Source organism: Zalophus californianus, chromosome 5 (genome assembly GCF_009762305.2).
Source record: "Zalophus californianus isolate mZalCal1 chromosome 5, mZalCal1.pri.v2, whole genome shotgun sequence".
In the NCBI taxonomy this organism is placed as follows: Eukaryota; Metazoa; Chordata; class Mammalia; order Carnivora; family Otariidae; genus Zalophus; species Zalophus californianus.
Genome location: NC_045599.1, coordinates 82,868,905 through 82,890,013, shown reverse-complemented (window position 1 = coordinate 82,890,013; position 21,109 = coordinate 82,868,905). Strand labels below are relative to the sequence as shown.

General features: G+C 33.7%; 1 long non-coding RNA gene across 1 annotated transcript in view; it reads right to left on the bottom strand.

Annotated features, from left to right (window-relative positions):
- Positions 1–3,595: 3,595 nt before the first annotated feature.
- LOC113929275 overlaps positions 3,596–21,109 on the bottom strand; it is an 86,275-nt gene continuing 68,761 nt past the window's right edge. Inside the window, exons 2-3 of the long non-coding RNA XR_003522145.1 lie at positions 17,021–17,098; positions 3,596–3,700 (exon numbers count right to left, since the gene is read on the bottom strand). This is a non-coding gene — a long non-coding RNA (uncharacterized LOC113929275). The remainder of the gene's footprint in view (positions 3,701–17,020; positions 17,099–21,109) is intronic.

The following is a 21,109-nucleotide window of genomic DNA, read 5'->3' as shown; positions in this document are numbered from 1 at the left end:
AAGCTAGTGTGTCATTGGGGGATTTGTTCAGGTTGTCTTAATCTCTCCAGGCAATGAAGGGAAGATGTGAGTAATGAAAAAGTTATGCTGTAAACCAGAGGTTGGCAAACTTTTCTGTAAAGAACCAGAATATAAATATTTTAGGCTTTGTAGGCCATACCATCTCTGTCACAAGTACTGAACTCGGATGTTGTAGCATGAAAGAAGGCACAGACACTACATAAAGAATAACTGTAGTTATCTTCATCAAAACATTATTTTTCAGTTCTCAAATTTGAATTTCATATAATTCTCATGGGTCATAAAATATTATTCTGCTTCTGAGTTTTTTAAACCTTTTAAAAATGTAAAAACCATTCTCAGCTTACAGGCTATACATAAACATGAGGCAAGACGAATTTGTTCTCTTTGCCATTTGTTTCCATTGACCACTGTTTGCAGACCACTGATATAAATCCGTGAACGCTGTCTCTGAGAATAGAATTTACCCAATAATTGAGCAGTAACTGATGGTAACAGACCATCATGTCTTTCAAGGGATACTTTAAATCTGGTTCTGTGGAAATGTCACCATATTGATCTTCCAAAATGTTTTCTGCCTTTACTTGGAAATAATTTTAGAGACTGTGGATTAGATCAGAGCAACAGAGGCATTATTTCTAGAATTCTGAACAAAATGTGTTACCATTGTGTTGGTAAGGAAAGAAACCCTAATGTGTAACAGGGATATCTCTCTTTTTTTTTTTCCCCTTCACTAGGGATCAATTTTCTACCTTGGAAGGTACAAAGAGATTTTCCTTGAGCAGATGAGGTAAATACATACAAAATTTCAGTAAAAAAGAAGGTATAATATAGTTCAAAGAGACATGTCCAAGCATGTCCTCCCTTTCTCTGCCTAAATTGTATGTCATTAAAGCTTTACCTCAGGAACAGTCTGAGGTAAGCTGGAAGAAGACTAGTTTTGGGAAGCTAGGGAGCTGCATGAAAGCATCAGGGCACATCAACTTTGAGGTAGGTATCAATATGATAGAGGAAGAAGAGGTAGAAAGACACACTGAATTTAAAACTTTTGTATATCGATTCCTTACAAATATTCTAGATGAAAACAATCTTCTATACACAGTTGACCCTTGAACAAAATGGGCTTAACTGTGCAGGTCCACTCAAGACATGGATTTTTTAACAGCACAGTACTATAAATGTTTTCGCTTAGAATTTTCTTTGTAAGATTTTCTTTACTCTAGCTTACTTTATCGTAAGAATACATATAAGATACAAATAAGATACAAAATACATGTAAGATACAAAATATGTGTTAACTGTTTGTTATCAGGAAGGCTTCTGGGCAACAGTAACCTAATAGTTGTGGAAGTCAAAAGTTATGTGCAGATTTTCAACTACATGGGGGGTCGAGGCCCCAAACCCCTGCATTCAAGGGTCAACTGTATAGTTAAAGTAAAACATTTAGGACAGAATGAAATCTACTGATGGTCAGTCTTCCCTTTTGGTCTTTGAGTAATGCATGATTTGAAAGCTTAAACCTAAAAAGAAAAAGTGAGTTACTTATTTCAGCTGGAAAAACAAAACAAAACAAACAGAATGATGAGTAGAAACACAAAATTTATTTTGAATAACTTAAAAGTTATTAAAAGTTTTCTATGCATATGATGTATTGATCCAAAGCACTGATAAGGCCCTCTGGTAACTGAAAATTGTTATCTGGCATTGGTCATTGTAAAGGAGGAAAGATTTAGATATTGGCAAGAGATTAAGCTGTTATGTTTATTATATCTCAGATTTACAGCATGAAATGTACATCCTGAATATTCAGGTACAATGCATGCGGTATAATCAAATAAAATATGAACTATTTCCCATTGGTTAAAAAATTATTTTTCAGATTTGATATAGTTTTTACTTGTTTAACATATGCCTGGGCCTTAGGTTGAGTATTTTGAATGTATTTGAATAATATGTATTTTACTGTGTATATACATTGAATAAAATCAATAACATGTCTAAAATGTATAGCGCCATGAAAAATCCATGACTCAGTATAATTGACCTGAAAATAGTAATACCACATTTATCTCCCAAGCTGGTCAGCAGAGGACAGGATGAAAATGTCTATGGAAATGTTTTAATCAGTGTGTATTCTCCACCCAAAATTGTGGTTGGATAAAGTCCAGAATGTGTTTCTTTGTCTTCCTCATATTTATCAATGCTGAACTAGAATAAAAGAGCAAAAAACTGACTCGTCATAAATGGAAAACCTTAAAATTAACTATTTTTGTCATTCTGAGGTTTTTCTAAGACCTCACATTTGGCTACAGAAAAGCAAGGTGGCTTACATCTTTTCAAGACACAATGCAGTACGTTGTTCATTGGAACAGTTGGCCTGCCAAAATTCCTTGGCAAGGGAAGCCTCTGGCCAGCTTACTGTGATATAATAAATGATCTGACCAGATTGTCAATGAATTGAGATCTGAAGTTAGAGCCGCTTTGGGGATGGAGAAATTAGTTATTTCTCTTCAACTCTTGCCCCTACAAATATGAAAACTCTGAAAAGTGTACCACAAATCTCTGGAGAATTAATACTGTAACAAGTAGTGGTGTGTTTTTCATTTGTCAAATATTATGAATCATTTATTTATTTACAAGGGGATTTTCATGATTAAACATTTATTATGTCTGATTTTAAATAAAATACACATTCATTTGGATAATATGGCAAAGTTTAAAGAAAAAAATAACAGCCATCAATAATTTCACTACCCACACATATCCACTGTTAAAATTTGATAAATTAATGGCTGTTTTTTTCCTCTGCATTTGTAGATTATATGTTGTGTGTGTTACTTTGTATTTTACTTTTAATAGCTTCGTATTATAGCATAAGCAATTTGCCAAGACATAAAAAACATCCTCATAAATAGTATTTAAATATTTCTAAGTATTCAATCATAACAATTTTTGGTAATTTAATGTATCTACATACCAATATCTTCACACTTCAATATAAGTTGTTTTAATATCTAGATTTGCTCACAAACATTGCTTTAGTTTTCCACATTTATATTCTAAGATAAAATAAACTATAATCCTGATATATATGTTAAGTTGCCATTTTTAATTTTTGTAGTTGCTGCCCTGGTAAATTTATTTTTAAAAAGTTTAGAACTCTATATGAGGAATAAACTTTAATGATTTCTGCTGAGAATCTGCATTGAACCAACAGGGGCTCAGCCAACATATGAGGCATCTTGTTTGTTTTGTGCTCTTTATGACATCTGTTTGGTGTGGACTTCCTCTACCTGAGTATGGTTGTTTCATATACTCTCTTCAGTGGAATGCTCTTCAGTCCTACTCTGTCTTGGGCAAGAAAAGTTATTTAGATAAATTAAACTGTATAAATGTCCAGTAATTTTTGGATGGTATTCTGTAAAGATGTGATATGAGTTAACCACCCCTCCTTCTATTGCTCTCATACTGTCTTCAATCATATGCTATGTTTTTATCTCCAGTCCTTAATTTTCCATAATTTTCAAAAATCTCTACTAGAACTCTTAATCTAGGACAAACATAAATACATTAATTCATGCAACAAAAATTTAATAAATACCTAAAAAAAGACTCTGAAATTTGTAGACAATGAGAATACAGCAGTGCACATGACTTCAAAACCTCTTCTCTCATGGAGCTGTTAACATGTAGGGAGGGAAGGGAAAAGACACTGGATCAACAAAAATATAAGCTGAAAAAAACAGTGTCAAGCATCAAGTGTCAAGTACTATACTGTTAATTAAAACAAGGAGAACTGATAAAGTTGACAAGATTGTATGTTCACAGAAGGCACCAGTGAAAAGGTGACTTTTAGTCTGAGATCTCAGTATCATAGGGGATCACAAGCCAGCCTTGTGAATACCAAAAGGACCAGTCTTTCAGATAGAAGAAACAGCTGGTGCAAATTTTTTAAGGTAGGGAGTAGCCTGCTATGTTCAAGGAGTATAAAGAAGGTTTGTATGACTGAAGCTTGGTAAATTAGGGAACAAATATGTAAAATAGATAATAGAGGAAAAAGAAGGATCAGATATGATATGAATATATAAGCTACATTGAGAATTTAGATTTCATTCCATTTGAAGAATCCACTGAAACAGATTGATCTGTTTTAGACAGATCAATCATATGATATGAGAGCTAGCAATACAATTTTGTTTTCTTCATTATGGATGGCTTATAAGAACTTAAGAGCAGAGACAGGGGATTAAAAGGTACAAACTTCCGGTTATAAAATCCGTCACGAGGATGAAAAGCACAGCATAGGGAATATAGTCAATAATACTGCAATAACTTTATGTGGTGACACATGATAACTACCTTTCTCATGATAAGCATTTCATATTGTACAAAATCATCAAATCACTATGTTGTACACAGAAAACTAATATGCCAACTATACTTTAATTAAAATTTTTGAAAAATTATACAAAGCACACACAAGAGTACACACAGGGAGACTACTTACTGGTTGCAGTACACAACAAACACAAAAAAAGAGGATGGAGGATGGCTTAGACTTGTGTTGCAACAGTGGAGATGGAGAGAAAAGGACAGATATGGGACATGTATTTGAAGACAGAAGATGAACTAATGGATTCCTTCTAGAAGGAGGACATTTTTTTGGCCAAAAATATTGGTGATTTGTGTGCTTTTTTATGGAATGGAAAAGACAGGGTAGAGCAGGTTTGGAGAGATAAATCAAAGAGTCTGTTTTGGACATTCTAACTTCTAGATGTTAATATGCTATCCAAATGGAGATGTTGAGGCAGCTTAATATATAACTGGAAAATTGAGGACAGTTAAGTATAGGAAATATTGGAAATAAATACTTTGGAATTATCTTCTGATAAATAACATCTGAGTACATGAAGTAAGATATGTTATATTGCAATCAAACCTAGTTCAAAATGTTCCTCTAACCCCCAGTTTATGCGTTTGTGTTTGGTTTGTTCAGTATTCACACAGACAACGCATCCAACTCCTTATCTTCAGATATTTGGCCTTTTCAATACCAGTGATCTTCACCTTACTTTACTTTGTCACTTATTCTCACAACTTCATCCTGAACCTTGGCCCAGGCAAGACTCATCATTTCAAAACTCTTACACTTCTGACCTTCCTCCATTACTACCAAGAAAGATCCCAGCTTAATCTCAAATCTACTCTCTGTTCTCCTATGAAATGCCAACTAAATACTACTGCCACAAAAGCACTTCAACATATGTTTAAAGTTTCCCTCTCCTGTGTTTCAGGGATATTTTTTAATGGATCATTTAGGATTCTTGTGGCTGTAAGTAACAGCAAAAAAACCATCTTGAAATAAAATGTCATAAATGAAAATTGTTAAAATTTTAATCATTATGACCCTGGAGGGAGGAGCCTCTTGGAATTGGTTCAACAGCCCACTGACACCACAATCAACATTCTTAAAATTCTTTTGCACTTTGTCCATGGCTACAGAGAACAGCTCCATCTCCTAGCTTTGCATTAACATTCAAGTCAAGAGAATGTGGGGGAGGAAAAAAGGCTGCACCAGCTATGCTTGTCTCTTTGAATCCTAAAACAGAAGCTTTCTCTCCATCTCTACTCTACTTTTTAGCATTAGAAAATTATTTTCCCTCCTATTTTTGAAAGCACATACCTCCACAGTAGTTCTTGATTCCATCCTCTCCACTATCATTTTTCTCCATCATCATTCCTCTCCTCTTCCTCTGCCACCGTTAAGTTTCAAACCTCTATTTCTCTACTCACATTGCCTCTAAATTTAGCGCAATGCATACAGCCAGGTGTCTTACAATAAAAATGCCTTTCCATTTACCTTTCATCCTTCATAACTATAATCACTGTCTCTGACTCATGCTCCATTCAGTTCTCAGCTGACTGTGGTCTTTTCTCTCCCTCACCATTTCAAAAACCCTGTCCTTTCAGAGGTCCCTGATGGCCTCTATAACCTCAAGAGCAAGATCTTGTTTTATAGCCTTTCAACTAATTCAACCCTGTTAATCTTTCTTAGAAGTATTTACTTAAAAGTGTTTTGAATTCCATATAAATATTGTCTCTCAAGACTCGGAATGCTTCTGGAACTATTCATTGATGGCCGTCTTTGCAGGTCTCTCTTTGGCATATCAGTATACTCCCAAATTGTGAATTTGGTTTACTGGTATTCATTTCCTCTGAATACCTGCCAAGTGTGATCTGAACCACTGTCATCATTTCCACAAAATATAAAAGGGAGCTGACTGAACACTGGCATTTCCGTTCCATAATTTTCCTGATGGCTTATATGACACTTATCTGCATAACACCTTATTTAAATGTGCCACCACCAAATTCATCATGTCCAAAATTAATGTAAGAGATTTCCATGCTTTGCCTCTATATTCCTCTGGTCACCCCAAAAAAGAAAATTGGCGGGCGCCTGGGTGGCTCAGATGGTTAAGCGTCTGCCTTCGGCTCAGGTCATATCCCAGAGTCTTGGGATCGAGTCCCACATCGGGCTGCCTGCTCCTTGGGAGCCTGCTTCTCCCTCTGCCTCTCTCTCTCTCTCTCTCTCTCTCTCATGAATAAATAAATAAAATCTTTTAAAAAAATTTAAAAAAAAAGAATTGGCAAGCATATTGGTTACCTCATTACAGTGCAACCCACAATGCTATCTATCATCAGTATGAATCCTAAATATTTCTTCTCAATTATTGATACCTACCACATCCACTTTAAATTCAGGCTTCATTCAGTGCTTACCTGTACTATTTCAATAACGCCCTAATAAGGAAGGTCACGTGGCTTCAACCCATCCCCTCACACTAAAACAAAACTATCTACCACTTCTGTAGCTGAAAATCCTTCCACTGTCCTCTATGACTCATATAATACTTCAGTGTTCCCCATTATTCACAGGATAGTGCCTAAGAGGCATTTTGTGGCCGTGAAGAACATCTCTGCTCTAGTCCTTCTCTGAAACCTGATCCCTATGTGACTATAAAGCCTCATCTCTCTTCACTGCTTTTCTCACGCTTTATATGTTGGTAAAACCAGAGTGCGCGAGGTCCTGGAACACACTGCAACGCCGTACAACTCTTACCTCTCCTCTCACTTCTCGGTCCTCTGAGACTGTCCTTCCTACCTGGCTGTCTTGATCCATTTAATTATTGCTGATTCTTGAAAATTTAGTTTGGTACTACTTCTTTCAGATACTTCATATCTGGCTATTATTTCTCCAAACTTTTAGCTTTCTCCAGTTTCTGTATCACCCTCCCTCCAGAAATATCAAAGTAATTTCTCCCAAATGCTATGATCTTTTCACTTCAGTCTGATATGTCCTCTCCTTCCCCTTTACCTCACACTCTTAGCTTCCAACAGCTATCCTCTAGCACATTTCCATCTTTACCATAGATATTATTTCCTCCCGCAGGTCTTCCTGAGCATCAAAGTGTTGATTTGATCCCTTTAATGTGGTATCATAGCATGATAACAATATCAAACACATGTAGTATTTAACACGTGCCAAACATTCTTCTAAGTACTTTGCATATATTAGAGTATTTAATAATCATAATAATGCTGCAGGTTAAGCATGGTTATCATCCACATTTTAGAGACGAGGAAAATGAGGTAATGGGACATTAATTAATTTATCCCATGTTGAACTTTAGCAAGTGAAAGAGACAGACTTTGTACCTAGGCAAGCTGTCTTTGCTCATGCTATACTATAATTCTGAATGCATTTCTTCTATCATACTATTATTTGCTTACTTGCTATTTTCATTCACCAGAATATAAACTCTATGAAAACTTACTCATTATTAAGTCCCTACCATCTATCCAAAAGTGTTTGAACATATTTGATGCTCAAAAAATTTCTGATAAATGACAGAGACATATGTTTTTCTCTTCTATGTTCCCATAGCACTGTGGGACTATCTATGCTTTTGCTGAATCTGTGCCATTGTTTACTTATAGCCCTCTTGGCCTTATTGAATTGTAAACCCCTCTAGGACAGAAAACTTTACTTATCCATCAATGTGTCCCAAGTGAAGCACAGGTGCTCAATAAATGTTTGTTGAACAAATCCGTAAATAATACCAGTGGAAGAAATACATTTAAGTTTTTTTGGATAGACCTCAAAAGTCTCCATCTATCTGTACATCTATGTGGCTGTAGGAAAATACTCATTATATAATACTCATGTTAATCATCTATTTTTGAGACCTCTTTCTATTCTATTGTAAATGAGAATGATTCTGAAATAAATCTTTCTCCCCTAGAATCTTAAAATGTTTATGAATGTTTTATTCTCTTCAACTATTACATGACTATCCAGAAACACAGCAAAATACATTTTAATAGTCCTGTACGTGTCCAATACTAGATTGCCACAAGGAGTTAAAAAGAAGCAGAAGATATATTTCTTGCCTGCAAGGGCAATGTAATACAGAAGTTAGCTCCAGGATAAATAAATCTCTGCAAACATAAATGATAGAGACATGCATATTGCTCCTATTGACATGGCAAGATACACACAGGTGCAAGAATATCTGGAAGTGAGTGGACCCAGGTGGATTTAGTTTGACAAGTTTTCTAAGAATTGAATCAAGTGGAAACTTGAAGGAGGGTGCTGTGGTTTTATGCATTTAAGAAAGGTGTGTGACCCAGAAAGGGCAGTGAAAACATACTGTAACTGCTCATGGAGAATAATTTGAAATATTTTCATTTTTTTAAGTATTTATAACAAGTCATAAGGTTGTATATAATAGCTTGACCTCCTACTCAGCAATGAACTCATAAAAGTCTTTCTTTGACATATAGTCCAGGCATGGGCTTAATTTTTATTTTTTATTGCCCCACTGTGCTTGTATTTCCACATATCCTCAGCAGAATCCCACATATCTTTCTACCTCTGCTCCTTGAGATTTCTTCCCTTTTCTTTTATCCTTTCTTATTTTAACAGTATTTTTTTGGCTTTTTATTCCATGGAGAGCAACTTCAGGAACTTTCAGCAATCATCTCCTGCATTTCCAGTATCTTATTAGTTCATCTCACTTAAAAACCTTCTTAAAGCAAGAAAGTAGGTCTCAGTGCTTTGCATCAGAAGTATTTTGACATGCAATATTAAATTAAGTATGGATATTTTATAATGTGAAATATGTATTTTCACTATATTTTCACATAACTGGACTAATTTTAAAGTGCCCATCATATAGCATAATATGTATTACATGCTAGAAAGAATAATTTGAATGAGAAAAGATGATTAATTTCAGAATATGGTAGCTATTTTTAACAGAATTTTTTATTTGACTTTTCCAAGAGCCATTATGAACTTGATTTGAATAAACCAAAATTTTCCCTAAAGAAATCCCAATTTCCTACTTTGTTGAGAACTTTCATTTACATAGTCTTCTCATAGAGCATTATCTTCAACCTGAGTGTGATGGTGAAGTGGCATTGCCTAACATTAACAATATTCTTTTACTGGAGTTGAAACATTAAAACCTTATCTCTAGTGCATGCCTTTACATATATAAGTCCATAAGAAATGGAATAAAGTCTACAGACACAGCCTGCAGGTATAAAACGAAGAGGAAAAGAGCCCCCCTGTTGTGCTTTCACCTGGCCTTTCTATGCATGCACTTGGTGTTATAACATCTAATCTGGATTTTACTCCTTCCCTTTGTCAGGAGAGGATCAAATCTAGATTCATTCTCTGGTACACTACTTATCAGGAAAAGACAGAATTATATAAAATAATCCAAGCATCATTCTTCTCCTTTCTGGGAAAGGAAATTCCAGCTTCAACCCCAATTCATTTGATTTATTTTGATTTTCTTATTCTTAACCATCATTTTCTTGTTTTCTATGCAGAAACTGTACAGTGGATTAGAAACAATAGTATATACATGCAGCTAGCATTGGGAGAGTATTTCTTCCATTTATTCCTGGGAGAGAGACATTTCACTGCTCAACCAGAATGTGAAGTGAAGAATGAGATTTATCTGCAGCTATATTGCTACACTAGTTAATATGGCGGGAAGAAAGGAAGAAATGTTGACCCTCTGTATAAATAATAAGTAATAACATAAAAGCTAACATTTATTGAATGTGCCAAATGTCATTTTAACTAGAGGCTTTACTTGTGTTATCTCTTTATATGTGACAGATACTCCATCAGGTGGTCCTCATCTCTGCTTCCCAGAAAAAGAAACTGAGGCTTCATGGGGCGCCTGGGTGACTCAGGCGTTGGGCATCTGCCTTCAGCTCAGGTCATGGTCCCAGGGTCCTGGGATCGAGCCCCATATCGGGCTCCCTGCTTGGCAGGAAGCCTGCTTCTCCCTCTCCCCCTACCCCTGCTTGTGTTCCCTCTCTCGCAGTCTCTTTGTCAAATAGGTAAAATCTTTAAAAAAAAAAAAAAAAAGAAAGAAAGAAAGAAACTGAGGCTTTGTAAGTTTCAGGTACTTTCCCAGTAACCCTCAGCTATTGAGCAGGAGAGCTAGATTCGAGCTTCTGTCCATCTGGCTCCATAATGAGTATTCCTAAACAGCATGCTATATCATTCCATATTTAATACCCCAAATCTCAAAAGAACTTTACTATTAAGCATTGTTTAAATTCTGTGTTCCACTAAGTTCTCTATAATTACAGTTAAAGTGAAATTTAATAACTTTGAAACATAATTTAAGGATGAAACACAACAAATGGAATAAACTGTATCCTAGGATGTTTCATGTTCAAATGGATTTTTTAACTTGTAAAAAAATTTTATATACTTTTTACTGAAATTTCTTGTAATACATCTCCACGAGTCTTCTCAATAGTCTCCTCAACAAATCTCATTATTCCACTTTGGGTCTCTCCTTGGCTTATCTGTAATTATTCTCTCTTTATTCTTTTAATCTGTCATTTTTGTCCATCCTCTCTCTATCGTCTAAAACTGTATTTAAATATTTTGGCTTCTTATGGTATTCTTCCCAGGGAAGGGTTTATATCCTTTTTCATGTTTTTGAAGGGTCTTGGAAGGGTGAAAGAAATACATATTTGCTCAGCCTAATATCTTGAAACAGAGGCTTTATGTATTTAACTTTTTAAATGACAATAATTAAGTAATTATTACAGGTATATTGGATGCTTAATATCAGTATTGAATGATTCAATAACTTAATTCCACTCTTTATTTTTATTTTTGGGTTTCTGTATTTTTTCACTCAAAAAGGAAAATTAAATTTCATTACATTAAATAAACTAATTTCCCCCTCTGCCTCAGGCCTCTTTGCAGTATTTATGATTGGGTAGAATATATGTTACAATCAACAGGGGTGGTAATACAAATATGAGTAAAAATACTATTAAAAATTACTTAAGATATTCTTGAAAAGAACAGTGTATGACTATAGGAATTTGTAACTTACATGGATTTAGGTGAAGACTGATTTTTATAGTAAGATTAAACAATCTGAATGATAGCTTTATAGATCCACTGTTAGGACTAATTTCATGATTAATTTAAAAATATTAGTGGGGGCGCCTGGATGGCTCAATCGGTTAAATGTCCAACTCTTCATTTTGGCTCAGGTCATGATATCAGGGTTGTGAGATTGAGCCCCGCATCAGGCTGGGTGGGTAGCCTCCTTAAGATTCTCTATCTATCATCTCCTTCTGCCCCTCCCCACCCTATCTTTCCCTCTCTTAAAAAAAAAAAAAAGTGGGAATAATTCTTATATAATTTCACATAATTGATGGCCAAGTAAATTTATTATCAACTGCTTTTCAGTCATTAATGTCATATACCTCTACTTAGGCATTGCTATTTTCTATTATATTTTCTGAGATTTGAAATATTCCTGCATCTGAGAATGGCTATATAAATGTAGCACGTCTGTGTCCTATGAGTAGGTACACCACTTCTATGTTTTTGTGTTACAGTTTATTTTTATTTGGTGCGAACTTTTTAAAATTATTTATTTTTATTTAAATTCCAGTTAGTTAACATACAGTGTTATATTGGTTTCAGGTGTACAATATAGTGATTCAACAGTTCCATACATCACCCAAGGCTCATGACAAGTGTGCTCCTTAGTCCCCATCACCTATTTCACCTTCCCTCTGGTAACCATCAGTTTGTTCTCAACAGTTAAAAGTCTGTTTCTTGGCTTGTCTCTCTTTTTCTCCCTTGTTCATTTGTTTTATTTCTTAAATTCCACACATGAGTGAAATCATACGATATTTATCTTTCTCTGAAAGATAATAAACTGACTTATTTCACTTGGCATTATACTTTTTAGCTCCATCTATGTTGTTGCTCTATGGTCAGTTTGTATATGAATTAAATCATGGTCCAGGTCCACTGAGATACTCTCAGACCTCTGTAGTTACCATCACGGCCCTTAGGAATGCTCCTTTCTCTTGTACCCCTCTCAAATAAAAGTGCAAAAATGACTTTTCCTTAATTTTCCTTCATATAAGTCAGAGATGTTTGCAGAGTTCTCAGTACACTATTCTTGTGAGTGGTTCACCATCTTGATGTAGAAAATTAATTTGCTAAAGATTAATGAAGAGTGAAACTCCTTCCCTCCTCAACACCTGCTCTTCCTTCTCACTAGACAAGTAGAAGGGTAGAAATGGGATATAGATCACTCAAACTGGTCACTATTTTATTTACTTTTTTCTAAATTGTACCTTTATGTAACTGATATTGACAGTTTGTTTGCTTATTTAATTTCCTCTAGGCATTTGGAGTCTCTGAAAACTGTATGAGACCTCTGCAGACCTCTTCACCACATAATATCCTCATTTGAGAGATCCTACTTGGACACAAACTCATTCACTCTCCCTTAGCTCTTCCCCAAGGGGCACATGTTGCTGGGATTTCCTCGCCCAGCAAATTCTTCTATGGGGCACAGGCAGCAGAGCTCAAATAAAGCTACTTTTCCAGGTGCCCACTTCAACCATGGCAAGCCCATACACATCTTTATCCTATTCTTGAAACAGCCATCTCTCTTTGCTCTCATACGAAAAAGGGACAGTTCAGCAAGTGCACATTTATGTAAATGTCAAGGAGAGAAGTGAATAATGTGCTAGATTCCCCTTCTTCCTACGAGTGCCCTTGTCTCTCTCTTCCCTTGACAACCTTTCCTCACAAACACCTCTCTAAGGGACAAGCCCAAAGACCCATTCCCTTTCTTGGTCTGTTGGAGAGTGGTAGTAGATTAATGGCTGCAGGACCAATCTGACATCCTCTAAACCTTAGTAAAGAAGGCTAGGCTCAGATGTTTATGGGTTACAGGCAAAGGTTCTCAGCAGCTATTATTTTCTGGTTTTAGTACAATCCTGAAAAACTTTAACATCATAAATACATCTGATCACTCTCCAAATATTTAACTGGGTCTCTGATAGTCTCCTCATATTACAATTACTATCATGATTCCATCCTGTTCATTTTCAGCCTTTCTTTAATGGATCAATTTTCTGTAGCGTAAGGTCAGTGACTTGGTGTATGTTATTCCTACTCAGCCATAATTTTTTGAGATTTTACTATGATTTTCTTTTTCACAGGTGTTCTATTATTGCCTTTCCTGTGACATTAGTGTTTAAGAAAAAGAATATTAAGTAAAATATCTTTCTTTCTTTGTGCAGCATATATTCCCCGAAGTAAAGAAATTATGCATCACCTTGCAAATAATGCCTTCATTATGTTTTTATTTTTTCTAAAAATACTGATTATTGTTTGTGAGATTCCCTATCTAAATTTTATTTCAATATGATTTTTCACAATGCGATTTACAAATGGAGAACTGCCCGACTAATCATTTTCAAAGTACTATAATCTCAAACTAACTTTGAAAAGAGATAAGCTCAAATTAAGAGAGAAAGAAAATTTTCAGAGGAAGGTGGCCTATGTAAAATCATGTGAAATTTTTATCATAGTTTTATGGCATATTATCTTTTTAGTAAAATATTTTAAATAAAATGGCTAGAACATAATATAGTAAAAGAGAGCAATTTGTGTGAGAGACCATACATTACCACATGGGAAAAATAGTATGTAATACACTTCACATACAATATAGGTATGTGGTGTTTTGTTAGAATTGCTGAAGCAACAGAGTTCTAACTTTGTTTACTTGGTGTTTGATTCAGCTGAGCTATCAATGTGTGTTCTCTCTCTGAACACTCTAAGGTTTTGTTTTTGCTCACTAATCATTACACTTCCCACTTGGTAGAATTTGAATCAATAGAGTTTCTTCTCTATACAGATTTAAAAAGTGAATCTTGATTTCAATAAATGCTTTGTAGAACCAAGGATTTCTAGGGCATGCCTATGTTAAATACAGGGCAACTTTACAATTGATCCTCATTCTTGTAAAGCTTAGATGTTATTGAGAAAGCATTAAAGATAGACAACTCATAATTAAAAGATGCTCTTCTAATGAAAATAACTATTACGGAGTCTTTAAGAAAAACTCAACTGAGTATCCATTCAGTCATTATGACAGTACAGGTTTTAGTGGTATAAAGCAGGAAATCATATTATAAATATATATGATTTATATATATATATAAATCATATATAATTATATTTAATTTTAGCATATTATTTTTCTTTCTTGGACTTGCTATATATAGTCAAATAAGAAAAAAGTGTGAGAATTTGAAGAATCTGAAAAATCATGTTGACTTACGAGCGCTTGGCATTTTGTGTCCTAACTCTGAGATTCTATTATCTTAAGAAACTGAGTACTGCATGTGGATTATGAAAAAATACAATACAATATGATTTATTGTATCTTTTAAAGTTAGTGATAATAATAAAATATAAGTTGTACATGAATAACCTTATGAACAATATTTCATATCCACCACTGATTTCATCTTTATATTATTAATATTGCTAATGATAGCTTTCATTTTCCAAGTATTTACTTGGTTTTAGACAATTTGTAGAGAAAAATTTAGGACATTTCTTTTTAGGAAATTTTTAGGAAAAAGCCATAATAACCATGAGGCACAGATATTCTATTTTATATTGTTACAGCACTTTTACAAAGTAGTACAGTTGAGATTCTAAACGACATTTTATTGACTCTGCCCAATATACTATATATTTCCTATCACTGTTTCTGAGAAGAAGGCAAGATAATACCACCAGCCAATCAGCAGGTGAGAATCCATGGTTAGGAAGATCTCACAGGCTTTGGATAAATAATCTAACTTAGTTCAAGCTACACTTATTTTGCCTTTATACCAATATTGCCTTTCTTTAGTTATGCAGATAGTAGATGCGAGGTTAGGTATTATTCAGACTGAAAACCCCAAATAGTTTATGGCATAAGAAAAGTATATAAATAATAACAGAAGACAACTATATCTACTTGCAAATGTGCAGAATTTCGAAAGGAAGTCAAGTCATATGGGAAGGACTATATTCATTCACCCAATGATTTGTTAAATAAATTCTGATAAACAATAACATATAGAGTAGTTGCACTCGTTTTTTTAATTCATTTTCCTTTTCTCATATTCTAAGGAATACCACCTTAGAACCATAAAAGTTTTTTTCTTTAACTTTTTAGAAAATCTCTTTACAGTATAAACATCAACTACTAATGCAGCTGCTTTGAAAGAACTTTGGACAACCAAACAAAACCCATGTACGTCTCACTTGCTCTTAATGGCTTATAATATAGTATAATGATATTGTGTTCATTTTCTTTCTTTTCCACTTCATTATACACAACTCCATTCTTTTTACACAATAAGAAACATAATACTATACTCTGCCTTTTTCCCTTTGGAAGGCTAGTAGAATATAAATGTTATCATCATCATGAAAAGAATTGTCTTAAGAAAAAATCTTTTACATCTTCTGTGACAACAATGATAAAAAAAAAAATCAATGAAGTTACAACCATTAAAGAGAATTTTCCCTGCTACTTCTGGTTCTTGTTAGAAGGAATAAAGACACACCCCTTAGCACAATTTAGAATGCATTCTGATATTCTGTACTTAAAAACATATATCTTGCCTTCCCCACTGATCTTTCATATTGTGCAATAAGAAGATAGAGCATACTGCATTCAGCCTGATGTCAAGAGCCTGAAACCAGGATGGCAGAGACATGAAACTATTAAGATATAAAACATGTAATCCTAACAATGTTCTTTACTTGAATGCATTCTTGCAGGGATTTTCCAATATATCTGCCTTCACTCACTGAGCTTCACAGGAGTAGTAGTATGGAGTGGAAAGAGTTATGGGCCAAGAGTTTGAAATCTTGGGTCAAGTTCAAGCTTAGCCATACATTCGTTCAAAACTTTTTGAGGGGAATAATTGTGCATGACCTCGTTTTATTCCCATTTCCTCATGTAGAATTTGTCATAAGGACTAAATAAATATTTGTTGATTGAATAAACACATGAGCTCAGACAAATTGTTAATGTTCTCTGAGTCACAGATTCCTCACTTGAAAAATGGAAATAAAAACATCTTAACTGTGATGGCAATAAGAAACTATATGTCTGTTTGATTTGTATGTATATGTACATGAAAATATTCTGTCGTTTGTGTAAGCTATAAAGGACATGGAAATGTAAAAAAATATTATTTTTTATTAATACTAGAATCCTTGTTGAAGACACTGAGTGATGAAAATGAGCATTTTATGATACTATGATAGACATCAGAGAGCTGTAAATCCAAAGTAAAGTTCATAAATACAAAGTGAGAATGTTACTGTGCTTCTAGTTTGTGATAAACCTTCCTGACCTTAAATAGTGCACATCTGTTCCCTGAGAGGCAACTTGAATACTATTTAATGCTGTCAATTGGATATTCAAGAGAAGAATTTAATGTTTTACATGTCAAACAGAGATGTTCCTCTCATAGTGCATTACCATTAAGTATTGGCATCAATCAGAAATTCAGTTAAAAGTTTAAATCTGGATATCTTTAAAGTTAAAAAACTCACAGTGATTGGTAGAGGCAAGTCAAAGATAGGCATAGGAGCAGTCCATCTGTGGTGTAGGCAATCCATGAGGTACATTGACTGTAGAGAATTTAAAAACAATAGTATAGTTTGACTGAAGTTAGTATACTTTTTATTAACACCATACCTTAAATCAATGATAAAATTTTCCTTCCAGAAAAAATTCTGTATTGTTCAAAGTTCTAATCAATTGCTACAGTTACTACTGAGTTTTAATAATATATATGTAAGCTTCAAATTAGCACATTTGTGTTATTTATCCTCTAGTAAACATTGTATTCTACATGGAATTTAATTTAAATCTCAGTTTAAAGCTGGGCTTGATATATGCATTTGTTTCCAGAATGAGTTCATAAAGATTTGGAATCATTTGAGATCTCTCTAAGCACAGTTTAAGCCTCACTTTAAACAACAGAGTAGAAATAAATAATTATAGTTCAGTGATTACAAAATGGCAGAAAAAACTTGAATTGATCATTTGAATTTTAAGTCCGAGTTTAAAATACTGGAAGCTATTAGAATTGGTCCTGGGACGCCTGGGTGGCTCAGGTGGTTAAGTGACTGACTCTTGATTTCAGCTCAGGTCATGATCTCATGGTTATGGAATCAAGCCTAGTGGGATCTGTGCTCAGCTGGGAATCTGCTTGAGGATTCTCATTTTCTCTCTCTTTCTCATATAAATAAATAAATCTTAAAAAAAAAAAAAAGAATTGATCCTAAAGAAACAACAATGTAAAATAATACTGTACTTTCTGGAATTTATTGTAAAACAGGATTTTTATCATTATATTGCCAAACTTTTCCTCATATTTTAGATATTTTTTATTTTTTATTTTTTTTTATTTTTTTTTTTAATGTTTTATTTATTTATTCATGAGAGTCAGAGAGAGAGAGAGAGAAGCAGAGGGAGAAGCAGGCTCACCACAGAGCAGGGAGCCCGATGCGGGACTCGATCCCAGGACCCTGGGATCATGACCTGAGCCAAAGGCAGACGCTTAACCATCTGAGCCACCCAGGCGCCCTTTTAGATATTTTTTAAATGATGTATATCCACTGTATTATGTGAAAGATTTTTTTTTCATTAAAATTAATGAAAAATGTTTGTTGATTAACTACAAGCAGAATTAGAGTTGCAAATCTGGTTATATTGCCTACTGACCATAAATATTTTAAGAAGATAATCCTGATAAAGTCATCGACAAACCTGCAGATTAAGACTTGCAAACAGAAAATTTAAAGTGATTATAATTTATTACAGCTGTAGACCAATATATGCGTAAGATACTTTCCCATTCTTTAAAAGTACAATAATAACTAAAAAAAAAAAAATTACCCACTACATTATTCCCTATTTTGTACTGTAATAATTCCAAATTTATATTCTCTAACTTTAACTGACATAATCATTATATATATATATATATATATATATATATATATATATACACACACACACACACATATATATATATATATCTTTACTGTCTGTGTTCTCTTTCTGGTCACTATTTTTAGATATCTCATTCATGATTACTGCTTGATAATAACCTACTCAGGGTATCACCTGTGCTAGGTATGTCACTGCTGATGATTCCTGTCCCATAAATTGTCAGATGAAGGAAAGAATGTTGAAGTTGGGCATATCACTTTTCAAACCATATGGAAGCAATGAGTTGTTTTTAATAGTAAAGAAATTCAGTTCTCAACTGAGCTTGATATGGCAAAAAGGGAAAATTTTAAAGTTCTCTTCTGTGTTTGTACATACAAGTGTGTAAGGTAAGGATGACAGTGAGATAACTAGAAAGGAGAATGTTTCCCTGCTCTTGGTTTGGAATTTCTGCTCATTAAAAGATGCTATTAAGAGCATAAAAAATGTAAGCCACAGAGTGGAGGAGGATTATTTGCAATACACGTAAACCACAAAGGATTCATATGCAGTATGTATGAGGTATCCTCATATATCAATAGAAAAGAAGGGAACACAAATGAGAAAACGTTTGAACAGGATATCCAAATGGCTAACATACACCTAAACAAATGTCCAGTGCCACTGATATAAAGGGAATATAAATTAAAACCACTATGTGATATCATCACAAACTCACTACCTTAAATTAAAAGAAAATACAACAGATTGAAAATATCTATTTTTGGCAAAAATGCAGAATAGCGAGAATTCTCACATACACTGGTAGTAAGTGTAAATTGGTACAACTCTTTGGAAAACAATTTGGTATTATCTACTGAAGTGGATCATATGCATACCCTGTGACTCAGCAATTCCTTATAAGAATGACCTAGCATCTTCATTCATTCAGCAATTCCTTGTAAGAATGACCTAGCATTTTCATTACTGAAACTGTAAACAACCCAGTTATTCATCAACATTAGAATAAATGAATTACCTGTGATGTATTATTAGAATTGAATGTTATATAGCAATGAAAATGAATAAACTACTGCTACATGCAATAAGATGTAATCTCACAAACATCACTTCTATGGAATACATAAAGCATATATATATATATATGTAAAGAACTACAAAATTTATATTAAGTTCAAAACTGGGCAAGACTAATATGTAGAATTAGAAATCATGATAGTATTTTATTTGGGGTGAAGTACTGGTGACTGGGAAGGATGTCAGGGAGGAATTTTGGTATGCTAGTAATATTCAATGTGTTAAAAGTTTTTCATAGCCACGCTATACTTCAAAAAAAGTATTTAATTTAATTGAATTATAATATATTGCACTTACTGTAATTTCAATAACATAGCAAATCTAAACAAGAACTCCACTTGCTTAGCAGAGCCACATAGATCATATCTCCAATCTATAATCACACTAAACATAAATTGACTTATAGGAATCCTTGTAATGCACTGGTATAGACTTTTATATTTTATCAAAAATCTTTTGAATATAAAGGTCATTAATAAGCCATTTAGATAAAATTGGATTTTGAAATTGTTAGTGGAAAAAATCTATTACATTTGTTTCTTATATGGTGATTTAGTATCTCATTCACAGCTTAATCATTATCTAACATAGAATTACTAGATTGCCTAGTGGAATTACCAGTTAAAGAGATGTAAAGAATACATGTGCTACATTATTCTTCACATTCCTTTATGAGTTTTCACAGATGCCTTGAAATGTATATTAGGGACAATTGCTTGCCAGACACATGATTAATTCTTTTAAATCAAGAACCTATTGGGGTTATATCATACCTGCAGTATTTTGATGTTTTCTAACGAGGTATACACTATTATTTGATACAAACCAATTTTATTTCTTTTTAAGAAAACACAAACAGGCAAATTCTCTGAGTAAAAAATCCCTGAATCTTTTTCAAAGGCAGAGAATAAGGAAATGGTAGTAATGTAGTATAATGGCAAGAGGTATAAATGTCTGCCTTTCTTTTTGATTTACTAAAGTTTTGTAGGGTGTTTAATATCCATAAGAGTCAATGTTATCATGTTTACAAACCATATGTGAAATTTCATCAAATATGAAATTACTATAAGCTACCAGTGACTTAAGTCATAAGCCCCCACACCAACACTGTTTGCATAACTATACTTACAAATTTATCTACCTTTAATAAAAAATTTAAAACACAGAAAAAAGTTTACTAACCAAAACAGTGGAATTCTAAAAGGCTTGATAGACAAGTTAAGGTTAATAAATTGTGCCCTTTTATCAAACAAGAGATTTTTCAAGACAATGTCTATATGATACTATTAGTTCTCACATCATTTAACTAAAAATAATAGAAATAACCATCTAGAGCACTAACTCTCTAAATATGTAATGTTGACTTCTAGTATCTCTTTCAGTATAACATTCAGGGGTTTTTTCCTATGTTCTTTTTTCCATGCCTTCTTTCCCTTCTTCAATTTAGTTAAGCTAATTTTCTGTTGTTACCTTACAGATGAGTATTAAATCATATTATTAACTCCAGAAAGAATCTATAAAGTTGAAAATTCATAGAACTCAGGATTTCATTCCTTGCTCTACTATTAACCATATGGCTTTCAAGTTGCATCGTGTGTGAGTTGACA